The following is a 19149-nucleotide window of genomic DNA, read 5'->3' as shown; positions in this document are numbered from 1 at the left end:
TACTAAAAATGGCTTGAATAAATGTTCTCTTGGCTTATTTTTTTTATAAATAATCCAGGAATCGCCACTTGCCATTAAGTAACTGCCGATTTAAATCACTGAATCTACAGTGTTATTGGTAAAAATTGTTAAATCTTAACAAGTACATAAATCATTAAAATAAGTGATTACATGTTTGGATGAGTATAAAAAAAGAATTAAAAAAGCGAACTTGTGGAAGTTACTCAAGATACTTTGGATTACTGATATGAAAGCGTGCCCACGTGATTGGGGTAGAAATCAGTGCTACAACAAACAATCCCAACGATAAGGAACTTCATCAAGTGCTGCCACAAGCATTCCCACTGAAATGTCAGGTGTTCTTGATATAGGGTCACAGAAGCAACCATGATTGTAACAATTCAAACAAATCAAACACAGGGAATGTTTTAGGAAAAGTTTCAAACTAGAGAGCAGAGGAAGAGCACAAACAGGCAAACAAATTGCAAGGCAGTCCAAACCAAAGCAATTAACATTCATATTATCATCTAACAAAATTGAAACCAAGTGTTCTTGAAAATGGATTGCCTTTCATTCCATTAAATACAAACAAATTATTCAATATGGCAGTGGACTTTGAAGGTTTTCTCTACAAGCTGGGCCTAGAGTATTATTTTCACAAGCACTTACACCAGGATGTAGAATTAATAACCTACAAAGAACGCGCAACTAGAAATACTTTTTATGTTTGGTGTACTATCGCAGCAGAGTAGATTATTTCAAAAACAGTTCAAATGGGATTTTAAAACAAAATCATTATGCTCAAACATTACATTACAGGAACATAACATAATTACATCAATTAACACGGAACGATCTGAGAACAGATCCGGTTATATCAATTAAGCCTGTGGTCAGGAGCAGAGCAAAAATCGAGATGGATCAAGTAAAATATCTACATGAATGTAGAAGAGAATTAGAAGACTGTAATGTATTAATTATGCATTAACTCAATGAGGACGCAGCAGCACAGATGAATCCTGGACACAGGAGCTAAGCAGCCACTTGTTTATTCATTCTCGCTATTTTCTTACTCCCTCTTCCGATTCTAACTCCTCCTCTTCCCCTCCCAAGATGAACCAAACACAGTTCCTCCTACACGCAAGAATATTGACTAATAACTAAATGAAATGCTGCCATGACATTCCAACTCCCCTCCCCTTGTTAAAGAAACAGTTAATTTAGTCCATATCACACTCACATGCTTTTCCGCACCCATCCCTTTGGTACTTCTCTTGTCTGAACCATATCCTCAACTCCACTTTGTTTATTTTATTTATTTATTTATTGATTGATTAATAAAAATCACAGGGAAAGCAATGCATTTTTGGCACAAAAACACGTACAGAATTTACCATTGATAACAGAGTGGAGGGCATGGGTACAATGGGGTGAGAGAATGTGACTTGAAGAGACCAGATGTTGCAGGTGATGGTGGAAATATAAACCAGGGACGAGGATAGGACAGAATGACATAGGATCTTGATGGTGGAGAAAATGCTGAATTAAGGATGAAGAGGTGATGTTGTAGGGCTGTCCCTGAAGGGGAGGTAAAGATGGAAACAGGCTGATGCAGTAGCGTAGAGTGTTAGGAAACGGGTTGTTTAGAAAGAGGGAGAGCGTTGAGGTTGGATTTAAATAGTGGTAGAGTTGGAGCAGTACACAGAGGGAGAGTAAGAGCATTCCAGAGTAGGTGAGCAAGGAGAGACAGAATGGAAAGGAGAGGGAGCACAGGGAGCTTGGGTGGTGTCAAGAAGGTGAGGATGATCTTAACGAGCAAAGAGGAGAGTAGGGAGTAAGATGAGCAGATAAGGTGGGGCGAGTCCATGGATAGTTTTGAAGATGATGAGGAGTTTATACATAGCCCTTTGTTTCATAGCTAGCCAATCAATCTGGCAACAGGCAGAGGAAACAGAGATAAAGTGATAAAGGTTGAAAAGTGTGCAGACCGAAAAGTTGAGGACTTTGTCCAGAGGTGAAAAAGCATAGTTGGGAAGGCTATAGAGGAGACTCGCAGTAGTCAGATCTAGAAAGGACTAGGGAAAAGATTAGCTGTTTAGCTGCACTGAAAGGAAGAAGGTGATAGATGTTTCTGAAATTGAGGAGGTTAAATCTGGCTGAAGTGGCAGATTTGGAGATGAAGAGTGAGAAGTTGTGCGATGGGTAGAAGATGACACAAAGGTTACAAGCAGAAGCAGAGTTAGGAAGGTAGTCAGCAGAGAAGAGAAGAAGAGGAGGAGGGGAAGAGATAGTCTGTTTGGCTGCAAAGTAGAGAACTTCAGTCTAAGTTGAGTTGAGCATGAGAGAGTGAGACGCCATCCAATATTTAATGGCAGAGAGACAGTTTGACATTTTTGACAGCAGCTCATCGGTTAAGAAGTAAAAGGAGAAGAAGATTTGAGTGTTATTAGCAAAGAGCTTCTGGGAGAAGCCGTGAGAGAGGATCAGGGTGCCAAGAGCTGAAGTACAGAGAGTGAAGAGAAGTGGACCAAGGACAGACCATTGGGGAACTCCAACAGTAAGGTGAGTAAGGAGGGAGGTAAGTCTCTTCTAAGACACCTGAAAGTGTCTTGGGGCAAGGTATGAAGCGGACCAAGTGAGGACCTTATCTGTGATGCCAAGGAGGGATAATATAGAGAGACGGTCAGAATGGTGAACAGTATTGAAGGCAGCAAAGAGGGCAAGAAACAGACTACCCCATTTCCTTGCAGACCAGTTTGTTTGAGGCCCATTTGGTCGTACTTTTTTTAACCACATTTTATCGCAAATGTAGTTGGGGGCTTTGGTGTAGGTATTTAGAAAATTGGTCGGGTGGAGGATTGCGGGGGGTCTCCCCTCGCATTTCTTGCAGTAAAATGTGGGAAAACTAAATTTGACCGGATGGGCCTCGAGCAAATTGCTCTGGGGAAACATCATAGATCCATTGAGAAGAAGAATAGATGAAAGGTTTGCATGCTGAGAGGAAGAGATGAAGTTGCTGACATTGAGAGCTGTCTCAGTAGAATGCAGAGGTCAGAAGCCAGATTGAAGAGGGTACCAGAGGTTGTGAGTGTCAAGGAACTCAGTGAATCAATTAAATAGCACTTGCTCTTGGATTTTGGAATAGTGTGGTAGAAGAGAGACAGGGCAAAAGTAGCCAGAACAGTTAGGGTCTAGACCAGTTTTCTTAATGAGAGGAATTACAGTAGATTTCTTATAGGATGAGTGAAAAGTGACATTGTCAAGAGAGGAGTTGAAGAGGGAAGTCAGTGTGATATGGAGCAGCACTGGGAGCCATATGCTTCATTAATGTGTGGGGACAGTGCCGGCACTGGAGGGGGTAGCCTTGAGGAGTAGGGCAATAACCTCATCAGGGTTGGTGGGGGCAATGGAAAACAGAGGAGGGTAGGAGTGGTGGAGAAAAGGGAGTAGGGGGAGGAGATATATGGTAATTAGTATGGGTATTGTGAATGGTAGAGATTTTAGATGCAAAGTAGAGAACAAGATCATTTGCAGAAAGAGTAGAGGAGATGGAGGTGAGAGTATTGAGTTGAGAGATTCTTGGAGGCGCCTAGGTTGGGAGGGTTGAAACAAAATGAGGGAGATAGAAGTCACGTTTGGCATGGTCAATAGTATATTAATAGTTTTGAAGAGCAGTGAGATAGAGTGGGAGATCAGAGAAGTGTCTTGACCTTTGGTAAGTGCAAAGCTTTTCAGGCACTGCCATTTTTAGAGAATGGATAAGAGGTGTAATGCAGGGCTGTGGAGAGAAGGATTTAGGAGTGAGTAAGAGGAAATGGAGTATGAAGATCAGTGTTAATTAAAATGATGTGCTATTTCTATAGCCCTTTACCCTAAGTGCTTTACATACAACATATATAGATACAATATACCCAACCTGAGTTGGTACTCATTTACTGACCTCAGAAGGAAGAAAGACTTTGTTGGCCTTGGCGAAATTCAAACCTGCAACCTACAGATCATACACAGATCACAGCAGTGAGTGCCCAACCCGCTAAGCTATCTTGCCAGCTGGGAAATTAGTGAAGGATTCTTCAGTGGATGGAAAGGTGAGTTCAGCCTAGGAGAGAGAGAGAGTGGTTTAGGTCAGAGAGGTAGCCAGGGAGTTTGGAGGAGAGAGACCTGTGCTTAGTAATAGTTGTATTAGATGGAGTGAGTGAGGAAGAAGCAGTAGTGAAGATTGAGGCACAAACGATAGAGTGATCAGAAGGAAAAGGTGTGTTGGATATATCACAGGCAGAGAGTTGACAGGAGATGAGAAAAAGGTCAAGTGAGTTTCCATTTGAATGGGTGGGCAGATAGTGGACAGAAGAGAGTGAGTGGTTAAGTTGAAGAGAGTTAAAGTCCATGGATATAACAGCAGATCAAGAGGGGAGGCTGAAACCACCAATGACAATGAGATGGTGCTCGGGAAAGAGAGTGAATTAGTTGGGAGATGTGGTCAAGGTTTTTAATTCAACTATAATGGAATTTAATTCAGAAATATAATTTAGGCCAGATATGTCAGCGAGCAAACAATGGACCCATTTCCTGTGTTCTAGGTTGGATTGCCGTTGTCAGTTTTAATCATTTCTGGATTTCACTATTGCATGTTATGTTATGTTTCTACGTATAGCATGAAACAGGTTTGACTGTCATTTGGGAGCATCTGATTCAAAAGCAGTGTAATAAAATGTGGGTGTTCACCATTCTTCAGAAGTCAAGGCCGTAGTTTGGAGTCAGTATAGGGACAAGAATTAGCTGCTGAAACCTGTGAAAATGCATGCTCTCAAACTAAACGTTCATCTCGGAATCATGAATGTTACACTTTAGGTTTCTGCATGTCGGGTTTGGAATGGCTGTGTGCAAATCGCACCCTATTATGCCTCCAGGTAGCTATAGCTTTAGTGATAGTGCCCCAGTAAATCATCTTTCCCTGGCCGCAGAGGTTACACTGGCCAGATCATGGAGTCAGATTCCCGAAATCATTACAATACATTGCAAAATTATAATATATTGCTAGCTTTTCTAGATATTTCTGTGGATGACATTCCTCACCCCTTAAATACAGGGTTCAACCCTCGAATGCAGAGTTCAATGTTTGCCACGTGGGAGCTCACCCACAATCTGCAAAGAAGCCTTCCCAGCGTCAGTCAGGAGCAATCATGCCGTGGGAGCTCAAGTTCCAAGGCCTAGATGTGTTTGGGAAGTCTCCTTGCACTCTAAGCAGGCGTAGTCTCCAATGACCACTGCCTCCTGGTCACTGCCAACAGGAATGGACTGGCACCATGAACCTTAATGTTTAGAACCCCTTTTACCTCCACTTGCTGAGACCCTAATGGTCTAGACCAGGAGGCCTTATCTGCCCTCTTGGCTACTTTTGCAATGATATATATATATATCTGCTAAGAGCTGAAGCCTCTTCATTAAGCTGTATCGCCATCACCTTCTTCTATGGTTTTACTGTCTTACTGTTACCTTTCCAGATTTTGGACATAATCAGAAGAATGATTCTTACCAGGAACCTTTTAATGTGTTTGAATGTTGGGAACGATTTCCTTCCTCCCTCTAAATGACTCTTACATAATACTGTGACGTATTCTGCAGCTCATCTCCGTGATCATAACCCTTCTGCTGGCCATGGACTACCTCTTATTTTAGGCATTTGCAGTTCAACATCTGTTTTGCACTGGTCACTTCTGATTGGAAGACTAGCAGTGATGAAAGTGTGCCATACTGCTGGAGCCAGATATTCTATTTCCCACAGAGACCTGGCTAACAGATGCTGCTACTGGGGTTCAGACGAGACATTCCGAGCCTTTGGTGCTGTAGATGGGGCCAGACTAATATGCAAATAGATATTCCTCTTCTGGTAGGATACAGAGATCTTCAATCGGGATTGTAGATGCTGTGAGTAGGTTCCATCCCATAGAAGAGGTTATTTGGCCATCATCATTCCCAGCAGCGGGTATCTCACATTTTTGGCAAGTGTTACGATGTTTGCGATTTCATCCAAAGTTAGTAAAGGTAATCAGGATGTGTAGCCCTTGCCTCTCTCTGGGACTAAAGAGATGGTGCACCTCAGCTGCACCTCAACACTGATGCCACTCAGAAATGCAGAATCACGTGTTCCAGGTTGCTGGTAGTACTGTTCTACAGAGAATTTCGTACATTTTGATGCTGGGCATCGTTGCGGGCATAGCCAGGCTGATATGCACATTGACATTTCACCTCTGGTACAGCAAAGACGGCTACAGCATGATTGTAAACTCTTGTGAGTGCAATCCCAATGGACAGGTTATTAGGTCTGGTTAAATCTCAGCAGAGGGGCTTCTACATTTGTGGCAAATGCTAACTGATGATTGTGGAACCATACTGCACACTAATTTGATATAATGCCCTTGCACAGAAGCCACACGCCTGAAATAGGTTTAGTTTGTATCATTATTATAACCCTCGGATGCTTCATTTGTCATTCACATTAGACAATCTGCAGGCTCTAAACATGCTAGAGTCCGCGGGTTGTTCTGAATGCCACATTCAAAGGCTAACAGCATCATGAAGCACATTGGCAGCCAAAGGCCCGCTCCAGGCCAGGTAGATTTTTTGTACTCCCAATAGGGCCAGGGGTCGGCAACCTATGGCTCTCCAGATGTTTTGAACTTCCATGATCCCTCCCTATTGACTATGCTGGCTAGGACTGATGGGAGTTGTAGTGCAAAACATCTAGAAAGCCAAATGTAAGCATACCTACTTGCAGCCAATTTAAGCGTTTGCATAGCACCAACGTGTGAATTGGCAGCAGGAGTTGAGCTGGAGTTCAGTCAGAGCTCCGACGAGGTGCCAGAGGCTGGTGTGTTTTCTGCTCTACAGCCCATGGCGACAACAGGCCTCCGCACACATCAACAACTGAGACTGTAGGACGTTGCAGCACTGAGCCAGAGGAACATTACTGAGGTGAGTGCACTCCACCTGTAGAACTGTTCACCGATAATGACATAGAAAATGTAATCAACACGTCGTTCTCAGACCTACACTCGCTCCCATCATTTTCATCTGACCCATCTGAGTTGGGGGGCAAAAGGTGCTAACTCCTCCAGTGGTGGGTCATGGCTGGCACAGGGGGGTGCGGAAGGCATTGGGACCGACTTGGCCAAGGCTGTTTGCAAGAGAGACTCACCCCTGGAGCATCAATCCTAGCTGGCGATCCATGTACTGGAGCTATTACGTCCCTTGTTAATGTCAGGGCCTCGCTTAAATCTAAGGGACCCACAACATCCACTGAAGAGTGGATTGGCATTATGAGAGCACCCTGAGTCAGCGGATGAATGTGCTCCTCTGGTCTGGACATTGCCGAAATAAAAACACATCTGGCATCCATCAAGAAAGGAGATCAAATAATGTGGGGGCCAGTAAGAGACGAAGGATATATTACCCCAAAGGAGTTGCTCCAACTAAGACAGGATTGGGAAGAGCGAGATTCCAACAACTTCAACTGTATGTTACTCACAGGGCTTATCTGACTCCTGGGAAGATTGCAAAGTTTGGGGGACTAGTCACGCAGCAATGCCCCAGGTGTGGGGAGGTGGATGCAGGGCTGCTACACATGTTTTGGGCTTGCCCGGAAGTGCTCAGGTTCTGGGATGCGGTTAAAACGAAGCTGGCTGGTTGGGGGAGTGGTGCTGGATGTGGAATCAGCTTGGTCATGTATGCTAGGGCTTTTTCCTAGACCCAGGCACTCCAAACATATAAGCAAGATGAAGGACTTGGCTTATGTTTTGGCCAAGCGCAGGATCGCAATGGGCTGGAAGGCGGCCCATAGACCTAGGGTGGAGCTATGGTGGGCGGACCCCTTGAAATGGGAGGAAGCTGAATCTGTTGTCTGGTTTGAAGTGGTTACCAGGGGGGGGCGAGGAGGAAGTAGGGCCCCTGTTGGCCTGGCGGCAATTGGTGGCCTCTATGGCCAATCCCTACCAGGGTAACAATGAAACAGAAGATTTGGGCGATGATCGTTTAAGTATTGTGCCACCCGATAATGCTCCAGTAGAAGACATGCGCGAATTGGCTCTAGTTTAAGGGGGGGGGAGTTGGGGAGTTCTCTGGAAATAAGATGGTCTACTGATGCTGTTTGCGTATTGAAACAGTTGTAATGTGTGTTTTGTTTGGTTTTGAAAACTTAATAAATTTTTTTTTTTTTAAAAAAAGGATATATTACCCCGAAGATGATCAAGAGGGTAAAAAGAGGTGCAGGCACAGTCACGATCAACAGGTTGGCTCCAACTTAGAACAGCAAGTCCACAGTGCACTGTGTCTGAAAAGTCCCTTCTGACAGTGCAGTGTCGACCCATGCAAGCTGACCAGCCATTGTCTCCTCGGTCCTCAGAGGCCTCAGAAAGTGACTCGGTTTTCCGTCCTAACAGGCAGGTGTACGAATCCTGCCTATCATCAGCTGCGGCCTCACACCTACAGAACAACAATAATGGCAGCATTATCTATATCTTTGGCCCCGTTCTCAAAGCTTTATGAAAAATCTAAACTACACGCTTAAGGACCAGGCTACCTTAATAGCAATGATGCATTCAAAGATGATATACCTGGAATCCTTCACTTCTACGGTTCAATCCAGACTGGAAAGAAAAGCCGAAGCATCGGCCTAGCGGCAAAATAGACTGTGTACATTAGCAAGAGGAGAGGTAATTGACAAAATTATCATGATGGAGGTGCTCCTGGAGGATTGTAAACGGAGGAGGGCCCAAATAAAACGTGGTCAGCAGTGGTCTAAGGCAAAGGAGGGGGTCAGTTTGCATTCTCAGAGTCATTGTCCCCAAGTTTCAAAGGTTCTAACAACTGCCGAACTGCAGCAGCCTAGCCCCCAAAGTTTTGTGTCTGTGAAACCTATTATACTGCAGCAGGATGAGCCACCTGGCAATGTCCCCAGGAAGGGGGTTTGCGAAAAACAGGGGGCTGGGGAACAGTCCGTCGAAAGGGAGATGCAAAGTCTCCAGCTGACACCTCCCCTAACGAAAATGCTATAATGGAGAAGGAAACTGTTCCTAACCTACAAGCCATTTGCAATATTTGAAAAACAGAAAAGAGCTAATCATGTTAATACTAAGCCTACTGAGGTGCAACAAAAAAAGTCTAAAAACATTAAATTGGTCCATAAACCTAAATCAAATGGATTGAGGGCATTTCAGCAGAATCTAAGTACCCCGCCTGCCAAGATACAGGGTCACCAACTTCAGAGTGGCAAGCAAAGCGGTCCGATGGCACCAACGAAGCATAAACGGTATGAAGTCACACAGTCCAGTCCAGCAGAAGAAGAACATGACCCCTGTGGGGAGTTAGCCAAGGAAGAGTTAGGGATAAGGCTCTCTTCGACATTATTTCTGGATCTGAGGGGAATGCTGTGGAAGAACGGGAGAATAGGGTGCCAGTCGATCCCGGTTATAGCAAAAATTCAACACATGTAAAGGAGGCAGCTGCCCTTTGTAGTCTGCCTGACCAGGGAGTGAGGGGTGGAAGTCACGGTTCTGAGTAAGACCTTTCAGACTTTGAAAGAAAATTGAAATATGGTAACTCTGAAAAACATCCAGCAACCCCTGGTTAACTAAAAGCCTATCCCCCCAAAGCAGGCCCGGCAAGGTAAAAACTCTTCATTTGTTGATGCATCAAGTCAGCACAGTGTTAATACAATTATATTAGAGCGACTACTCCAAATGCATAATCATGTAATTCTCAATTGTATAAATGTGCTAAAACTGCTATATGACCTTCTGAAATTAAGATACATAAACCCGGATGATATACAGGTGGTACAATTTGTGAATGAGCATCACCTGGACTGGGTAATCATTCACCAAGCTTCTGCCCCAGTAAACACTACCCTTATGGAAGAGGCAAAAGATATTTTGCCTTTGGGTTTTGAGCTGAGTGGAGATAAGGCATATGGGAATGCATTCGAGGAAACTGTTAAATCTCGACCCACTCCAGAGATGGCTCAAGGACCGGCCACTCACCTCAAGGCTCCGGGGGACTAGTGGCAAGGATTGGAATCAACAAAGTGTAGGAAATTAAGAATGGTGATTGACTGCTCACAAGGCCGTTCTTGTCCAGCGCCCGAGCCCTTTGATGAAGAGGCTCTGGAGTTGACCAAGCAAGATTGGTCATGGCTGGCGGGAATGTTAGCAGCATCAACTGAGAATGAATGCCATGATGAGGATAAAGGGAGTGCCCTCCCGATAGGATCCTGGAAAACTTGCGGATTTGTCCACCTCTCTAATAATGAGGATTCTGGTCTTGGGGCCTATGACATCCTATGTCTCCAGGAGACGTGGTTAATGTTAATTGTGATGGGTTCACTTGCTATCTGAATCCAGAATAAAAGGGCACACAGTAAGACCACACTGTGGCCTTTTGACACTGATAAAAGCCAGCCAGGGGTTACTAATGAGAGAATTTGTCCGTCCCAACATTTCTATACAAATGCTGATTATAGCTAGAGAAAACAAAGAGCGGGAGTAATGAATCCGACCAAACGTACACTACTTTGAGTACTCCGTAGATAATTATGTGTCGAGATTTAGAGGACCATTGTGGGAACCAATGACCAAGAGCTCTCTTCAAAACTGCACAATGGCTCTGGGAAGTAATGCTCGAGGCCTACTTATGTTAAATGACCAGACCAAGGGTGATATCAATGTAGCTGGACTTGGGGAAGTGGTGAACAAAAAGCTATTGCTTTGTTTCCCTTAATATGATTCACTTGGTGGAACTATTCCAGGTGATCCATATGGAAATAGTGACGATGGTTTGTTGGAAATAGGTGTATGGAAAGACTAGAACCACTGCACTGCCTAGCAGAGTGTGTGGTACAGGTTTCCCAGGGGCTGAACACAGTGAGGGAAAAGCCTTCAGATGTCCCAGTGATTATATCAAACTTTAGTAAACAACTGAAGGATAATAAACTGGGCATGAATATGCGTGGCTTTTAGCGGGTTTTGTTCAGGTCAAATCAAACCATGATAAAGTGGACTTTAAAGGAAGAAAGAACTATATCTCAGTCTAGTTCTAGGTGGACCCTCGTTCCACTCTCCCATGGAATTGCAATCAAGTTTGTAGTTATCTATATCTTCATGTCATGATTATCAGTGATGAAAAGACAAGAGAACTCATTTGATTTATGTACTGCTTCCAGTTTTTAATTATTTGGAGACAAAAGATGCATCTAAAAGATCAGTGCCACTGTCATAGTTTCCTATGCTTTTTGGACAGAGTCCGTCTTCAGGGCCTGGGCCCTTTGTGCATGAATGTAGATACATAGTATGATTAGTTAGAGGAACGCATCAAAACATTCATCGTACTCTGTCGTATCTCCTCCTTTCCCATTAATGGTGGCACTCGCTGGGAAGTTCTCATGGCTTCCTTTGACTCCTCTAAAGTCATCATTAATGTCTACCTTAATGGCACGGTCATGGTCACAGGCCCCCAGGCAAATCTCCTCCTCTTTGATAGGCACTTCCCTCGCCTCATCAATTTCCTCTCATCTCCTGCTGTCCCCTCCTCTCCCCCATTGGCTCCCTTGCCCTCTCTCTCTCCTTCTCCTCCTCTGCCCCACCTAGGTCTTTTTCTCCTCCGCAAGGCGTACCTCTGATCTGTAACCCTCCCCGGAAGGTCTTTAAGGCTGCCAACCTTCTTCATATTGCCACTCTCAACTCTCGGTCTGCTGTCAAACACTCCTCTGACATCTGCCACCTCCTTGAGGACTAGACCTTGATGTCCTTGGTCTTACTGAGACATGGTTCACGGCCAGCTCTGTCACAAGCTTTGACACTCTCCTCCCTGATGGCGGCAAGATCCTCCCCGCATCAAGATCCTCCCGGTCTGGTGAGGGGGTAGCCCTGATCATTCCTGGATTCCTGCCTCTATCATTCCCACTCAGACCTACTCCTCTTTTGAATGTCTTGTCTGTAGGCTCACTTTCTCTCTCCTATGCATTCTCTTACTGTGGCTACCATCTACTTGCCTCCTGGTCAAATCACCTCATTTCTCTCTGATTGGGCAGACCTCTCCTCCTCCCTCCTGGCCTCTACCAATCAACTCCTGCTCCTCAGTGACCTCAATATCCATTTAGACTCTTCTTGTTCCTCGTCTGTACTCTTCCGTGACCTCTGCAACTCCCTCTCCCTATCCATCTCCCCTCTCGCCCGACTCACTCTGCAGGGCACACACTCGATGTCTTAATCTCCTCTGACCTCCCCCTCTACATCCCCCTAACCACTCCTCCCTCCTGGAGCAATCAGTCCCTCCTCTCCACTCATCTATCCCTCTCTTCCTCCCAAACCAAGCCTACCCCAACACTGCCACCTACCTTTGCTGACATCCTGCCCATGAAGCGTGTGTCATTGAGGCTTTTGCCGCCACCTTCTCTGCCCCCCCTCCACCTCTGGCTGTCTCACACCCTGACACAGCCCTGTCTCTACTCTTCAATTTCAGATACTCTTGATGCTCTTCCCTGTCATGAGGATCCGTTTGAAGTCCAAAGCCAAGCGCAATTCCTGGTATGACTTCAATCTAGCTACACTTAAACGTAAGTGTAGGGTGGCTGAGAGGAAATGGAGGGCTTCTTGTTCATCCTCTGACAAACTGGCCTGTCACCTGCTCCAAAGGCAATACGGACTCTCTGTCCTCACCAAGAAGAGAGTCCACATTCAAGCTTGTATCTCTGCGACATCTAACAACTCATCCGGACTCTTCAAAATCTGCAAGGAGATGGCCAACCCTGCTGCAGTCTCTACCCCTCCTGTTGTCTCCCAGTACTTTGCAATGCCCTTGCCTTTCACTTTATCTCAAAAACCCAGGACATCCTGTCCACCATCTCCACCCCTCCCCCTCCTCTCCCTTCTCTGTCTGTGCTTGCTGACCCTCCTTCAGCCACCCCACCACTCTCCTTCTCGTCCTTTCCTCTTTTCACCCCTGATGAGGTCTCTAGACAAGTCTGATCTATGAAAGCCTCGTAAAAACAGGTTCATCCATGTTCCTCTAAAACCATCAAGGACCACATTGAAACCCTCGCTCCGGCCCTTGCTGATTTTTGCAACCACTCCTTTGCCTCAGGATCCTTCCCCTCCCATCTAAAGCACTCCCTTGTGCATCCTCTTCTCAAGAAACCCACAGCTGATCCTTCCTGTTCGGCTAACTATCGCCTCGCCCAATTTCCATTACTCCCTTTCCGGGCAAACTCCTGGAAAAGGTGGCCATCTATCAGCTTAACCTTCATTCCAATTCGGCTGGCTGTCTGGCTGGCTGTCTGGCTTCAGAGCTGCCAGAAGCACGGAACCTGCTTTCCTGAACATCCGTGAAGATCTGCTCTCCAACCTTGACTCTAGCATTCCCTCTGTCCTCATCCTCCTCAATCTCTTTTCTGCCTTCGACACAGTCAACCATACCATCCTGCTCAACCGTCTCCTTGATAAACTGGGTATCACTGATCAGGCTTTGACCTGGCTGACCTCTTTCCTCTCTGATCGACCCAATCAGGTCCAACTTGGGTCCTTCCTATGATCTATCTTCCTCTCTACCTGTGGTGTTCCCCAGGGGTCTAACCTCTCGCCCTGGCTTTTCTACCAACACCTGGAAACTCTCGCCCACTGCATTGCCATATCTGGTCAAATTTCCAGTGCAATGCTGACGACACTCAACTCATTTTCAGGCTGCCCTCAGCCACCTCCTCTCCCTCTCTCATCGCTGATTGACTAATGCCGTTCAAGATTGGTGTGCCACCAATGATCTTTGTCTGAATGCCAGCAAGACAGAGATCCTCCTCATTGCACACAGTCACCATCCTTTCCCCTCACTCTCTGGCTGGCCACCCTTGGCCCTCCTCCTACCCCCACCTGCGAGGCTAAAAACCTCTGGGTCATCTTTGACTCCACACTTTCCTTCTCCACCCACATCTCTGATATCTCTAAAAAGTCAAACTTCCTACTGCACCTCCTCAGAGGCACTCTGCCTTTCCTCTCCTTCCCCCAGAAGCTCATGGTCTCTCAAGCTCCAGTTCTTTCTAGGTTGGACTATTGTAACAGCCTCTTTCTTATCTACCTGCCACTACTCTCCGCCTTCTGCAACTAATGCAGAACAGGACTGCGAGACTTGTTCTTGGCCTCAAGCCCTGGTATCATATCTCTCCAGCTCTGAAATCTCTCCTTTGGCTCCCAGTGGATGCAAGGATTAAATTCAAAACCCTCTGCATTGTCCACAAGGCTTTCTGGGGCCTGGGTCCAAAATACCTTCAGCTCTCAAGCTCTTCGCTCCTCTTCCTCTAACTCCCTCAGGGTCAGTCGTTCTTCAAAAAAACTATCTGGGGGTAGATCTCTGTCTTCGGCTGGGGCCTCCTTCTGGAACAGCCTCCCTGCCACTCTAAAACTTTAGGAGAACCATCTCCGGTTCTGGAAGCACCTAAAGACCTTCCTCTTTGCTTCTGCCTTCACTCCCCCTCTCCCCTGCTGATCTGCCCTCTCCCCTGATGATCTGTTCTCTCTTGGCACCGTGCACCTGGCCACCCTCTGTCCTCCGGGCCCAAGTACCTGCTCATCCTGCCACCCTCACGCACTGCCTCCGGGGCACCCCTTGCACTGGGGTCTGTATCTGTATCCATACAGCCCCCCTCCTTTTTCTTCCTGCACTTATCAGACCAGCACTTGCCCCTTTCTGGCTGCACTACCACTGTGTGTTGCCTTTATTAATTATTTATTTATTATTATTATTCATCTGTTTCTCCTTTGCTCCGCACTTTCCACTTCTCCCCCCTTTCATGCACTTTTCCCCTCCCCCTCGCCCATGCACTTGCGAGTTCTCAAGGTCACTGGGCCTAGTAAGATTGTGGTTTTGTTCTCCCCTGTTCCCCTCCCTTGCCTTGTTGCACTCTGAAACACTTGTGTACGAGCGCGATAGAAATAAAATATCAATATCAATAAACAAGTAATGAGTGATAAATAATAAGGAAGAAATGCATTTCATATACAATTATCATCATGATTTCAAATTATTTTCAAAAATTATAATTCCAACATACCGTGTTCAAATTTAGTCAGACACCATGTGAAAGAAAGAAAGTCAGATGGAAACGTGTTAGCTCAAGCTATATATTGCAGGAATATGCTAGGATATGTCCATTGTTGCCCTGTCATATGGCCATGTGGCTACGTTGCTTTTATTAATCTGAAAACCATAGGTCTGAAAAATATTAAACGTAAACCCTAATTACCATGCTGTCCAACGACCAGTACTAAAGATAACTGTTTGTAGGAGCAGGATAGGATGTGCCTACCTGTAGGCACTGTTCATATAGGGTGCATTTGGTGGGTGTGCAGAAAAAGAAGGTCAATCACTATCTGTTTGGTTACAATTGGACTAGCGGAGAGAATAGTATCCGGACATCGTCTAGAAAGCTACGCACCTTCTGCCAAGGGTCTGCGAAGAGCGCAGCATGGAAAAACTTACGTGCATGGTTCACCGTGATGGTGTGCATTCCAGAACGCAGAGGCGTCACGTACACCTCTCGTCCTGCAGAGCCCTGTTGTCAGAGGTTACAGGAGAGACTTGTCCTGTAGTGTAAACTAGTATTTCAGAGTGCGCATTTCTAACCACATCTGAGTGAGTGGCCTACACTCGAATACATTTGATTTGTGAACATTACATATGATTTGAAAATGCATAGGATTTGTAAAATAAAACATACGGTTTGTAAAAAAATGCATATCGTGTGGAAATCTGTTCTGTGCCAAAAAATATATTCTGTGAGAAAATTTGTTCTGTAAGAAAATATGTACTGTAGAACAGTATGCTCTTCTACTGCAAACTAGTTGTTCTCTAACAACGGTTGTCTGGCATTTTTGCAAATGCATCCTATACTATGTTTATGCAAATACATATAGATATTAGTCTCTATGCACCTGCTGTCCTGTGCGTATGTTGTCCTACGTGAGGACGACTGTATGAGATTAATTCAAATCATTCATAGGTATATGTATCTTACATATTGTCATGCCTGTTAAGATCAAGGCATATATGCATACCTTTCTGCTATAATTGCCACGATCATAAAATCAAGTTTGTTGTGTGACTTCTGTAATTCACACCATTGTGTATGTTGCCAACAAAGTTATATTTAATTGTAACTAAATTTTAGAACAATGGAAGGAATCATGTAGAACAAAAAGACATGATTTTACTGGAACCGGGTCATAATGGAAAAGGTCATTGACACCCCAATGAAGGGGTCAGGAGATGAATGCTTGTAGCTCATGTGTCATAAGTGTGGTTATATATATATATGGAATAGGTAGCGAACAGAAAGCGTCAATGATCTTCTTAAAGAAATAACTTCAGAGATTCCTATAGAATCACGTGTTGAAATTTAGAAGAATTGTAAAGCGCATTGAGGAGAATCTAATCCCACCATACATCAGGCTATTATGGTATCATGAGTCTTGTCTTGTGGGATGACTTTGCCCTCCCCAAAGAAATGAAAAGTTGAAATCATAGTTCATAGGTGCTGTCCATTTATAGATAGCACATAAAGTTTGTTTCTTCATTTATACCCCATGGTGTCAGTGAGTCCAAACGATCAATCCGGCAGGTTTATTTCTGATCTAAATTTCTGCTCAGATCCTCATGTGCATTGTGTTGCCTGATTACATCAACTATCTGGAACCGTATATGATTAATGTTATGTTTCTTGTCACTCCAAAGTCTTGCTACTCCTGAATTCATATTGTTCATTCTAATGCACGATCTGTGCTCGTTCCAGGATAGTTTTCCTTGGCGTTTAGACTGTCCTACATAATAAATTCCACAAGGGCATTTAATTGGGCCGCCAAACTCGCTAACGGCACCGCCACCCGCGATTGGGCAATAACCAGCCCATTACGAGTTGAATGGGCCGGTAATTGTCCATTCGCGAGTGGTGGTATTGCCAGGCCCCTGATCCCCATTCTGCCCAATAGGACAGAATGGGGGTGGGGAACATGGTTGCACTGGCACCGTTGATAACGGTGCCGGTGCAATTACGAGTTATGCTCGCGGGTGCCGCACAGCCCGCCAGGTCAGACCTGGCGGGCTGTCAAGCACCCCCGAGCAAAACTCGTAATTCAGTGGCACGTTCATACCGTGTCCGCCAGCATTATAATGAGGCCCATTGTGTAGATTATATTAGGTGTATCGCAGGCAGCATAACTTTTGATCTTTATTTTCTTGCCTGTGCGCGGATGATTAATCATGTCTCCTTTATTCACAAAGCCACAGTTACTACAGTGAAGGCAAGGAAAGGATCCTTTTCTTGATGTAATCTGTGGTTTAATGTTAAGCCTGCTTTTGACAAGTCGATCTCTGAAGTTTGAACTTCTCTTATAGGCAAATATTGGTGTGTTTTTAAATAAATGTTCGACCCTGATATCACTAGTGAGGGTACGCCAATTATTGTTTATCACTGACTTTATGCGTTTACTTTGACTAGAGTAACAGGACATGTCAACAAATGGCGTGCTGGTCCTATCTTCTTTTTGCTTATCTCCTTGCACACACATCTTAGCTCGATCTTTAGCTGCTTAAATTTCTTCTGCCTTGTACCCACGTAATTGAAATCTCTTGCCCATATTTTCTATCTCGCTCTAATACGGCTCTGGGTCGTTCACAATTCTTTTCCCTGCATCATTTGGCTGAAAGGTAAGTTCTTTATTAAACTTGGCTGGTGAAAACGAAGCCGATGTAAAACATTATTGCGGTCTGTGCCTTTTCAGAAAATGTTTGTTAGATATTTGTCCTGCTCTGATTTTATGGATATTTCAAGAAAATGTATCTCAGTGGTGGAGAATTTGTTGGTAAATTGGATTCTTGGATCTATGGTGTTAAGATATACAAAGAAATCCTGCAGGCTCTCAGGTGTGTCTGTCCAAATTCCCAAAATGTCGTCAAAATAATGGACCCATAAAGAAATATAGTTCCTCCACACTGCATGGTCTAGCATGTGTTCTCTCTCAAACCTATGCCTAAAGCAAATTGCATATGTGGGCACCAGCATGGCTCCCATGGATGTTCCTGAAGTTTGTAGAAAAAAAATAATTCTTCTATTGAAAATATGAGTTCTCTGATATAAACTGTAAAAGAACAAGGATCTATTCTTTGACTGCTTTGATTTCTCCCTCACTGAGGGGAATCCATTCAATTGCCTCTAAACCCTGGTCATGCAGGATAGAGGTGTAAAGGCTCTTGACATCGATGGTAAACATAGCCAAATCCTTTAGGTGCTTGGTGTTGTTGAGTCTTTCCAAAAAATGAGTGGTATCTTTGATATACGTACTGGTCTTCTGAATCAGAGGTTGAAGAAAATAGTCAATATATTTCCCTAATGGTTGGAGTAGACTATCCATTCCTGATACTATTGGTATACCTGGTGGTTGTGTGGGATGTTTGTTTACTTTAGGTAGAGTTTAAAAATTTGGTATACTGGGATGTCTGTTAAACAGAAATGCTTTGGTGCGATCATTGATCCATTCCACTTCTTCTGCTTTATTGAGCAATGTTTCAAGACTGAGAAGGATTTCTACGGTAGGGTCAGATTCAAGTTTTGCATAAGTAGTTAGATCGTTCAGTTGTCTTTCGCATTCTTTATGGTAGTCCAAGCTATTCAGGATAACTAGTGCTCCCCCTTGTCAGTGGGTCGTATTGTTATACTGTCATCTCCATATAAGTTCCTCAGTAAAGTGAATTCCGATGGTTTTAAGTTACTGAATAAGGGTATTTATACAAGATCCTCTTGAGGTTATTCAATGTCTGTTTATGAAAAATGTCAGTCGATGGTATGCTGATGGGAGGTATAAAGTTACTTTTGTTTCTAAATTCCTGAAGTGTGTCATCTGCCTCGCTATTCCCTTGCTGGCTGTCTGTGGATTCGAATTCGATGAAGAACACCTTGAGCTTCAACTTCCTTACAAATTAGAAAAGTCCACTTTAATTTTAAAAAATGATGTGCTGTGTGTAGGGACAAAACTCAAGCCTTTTTGCAACATATCAGTCTCTGCTTTGTTCAGAGATCTAGACGAAAGATTAATAACTAAGTTTTCTTCTGTTGTT

The sequence above is a fragment of the Ambystoma mexicanum genome, chromosome 5p, assembly GCF_040938575.1.
Source record: "Ambystoma mexicanum isolate Mex_15411 chromosome 5p, UKY_AmexF1_1, whole genome shotgun sequence".
Taxonomy (NCBI): domain Eukaryota; kingdom Metazoa; phylum Chordata; class Amphibia; order Caudata; family Ambystomatidae; genus Ambystoma; species Ambystoma mexicanum.
Note: the sequence above shows the minus strand (reverse complement) of the source record.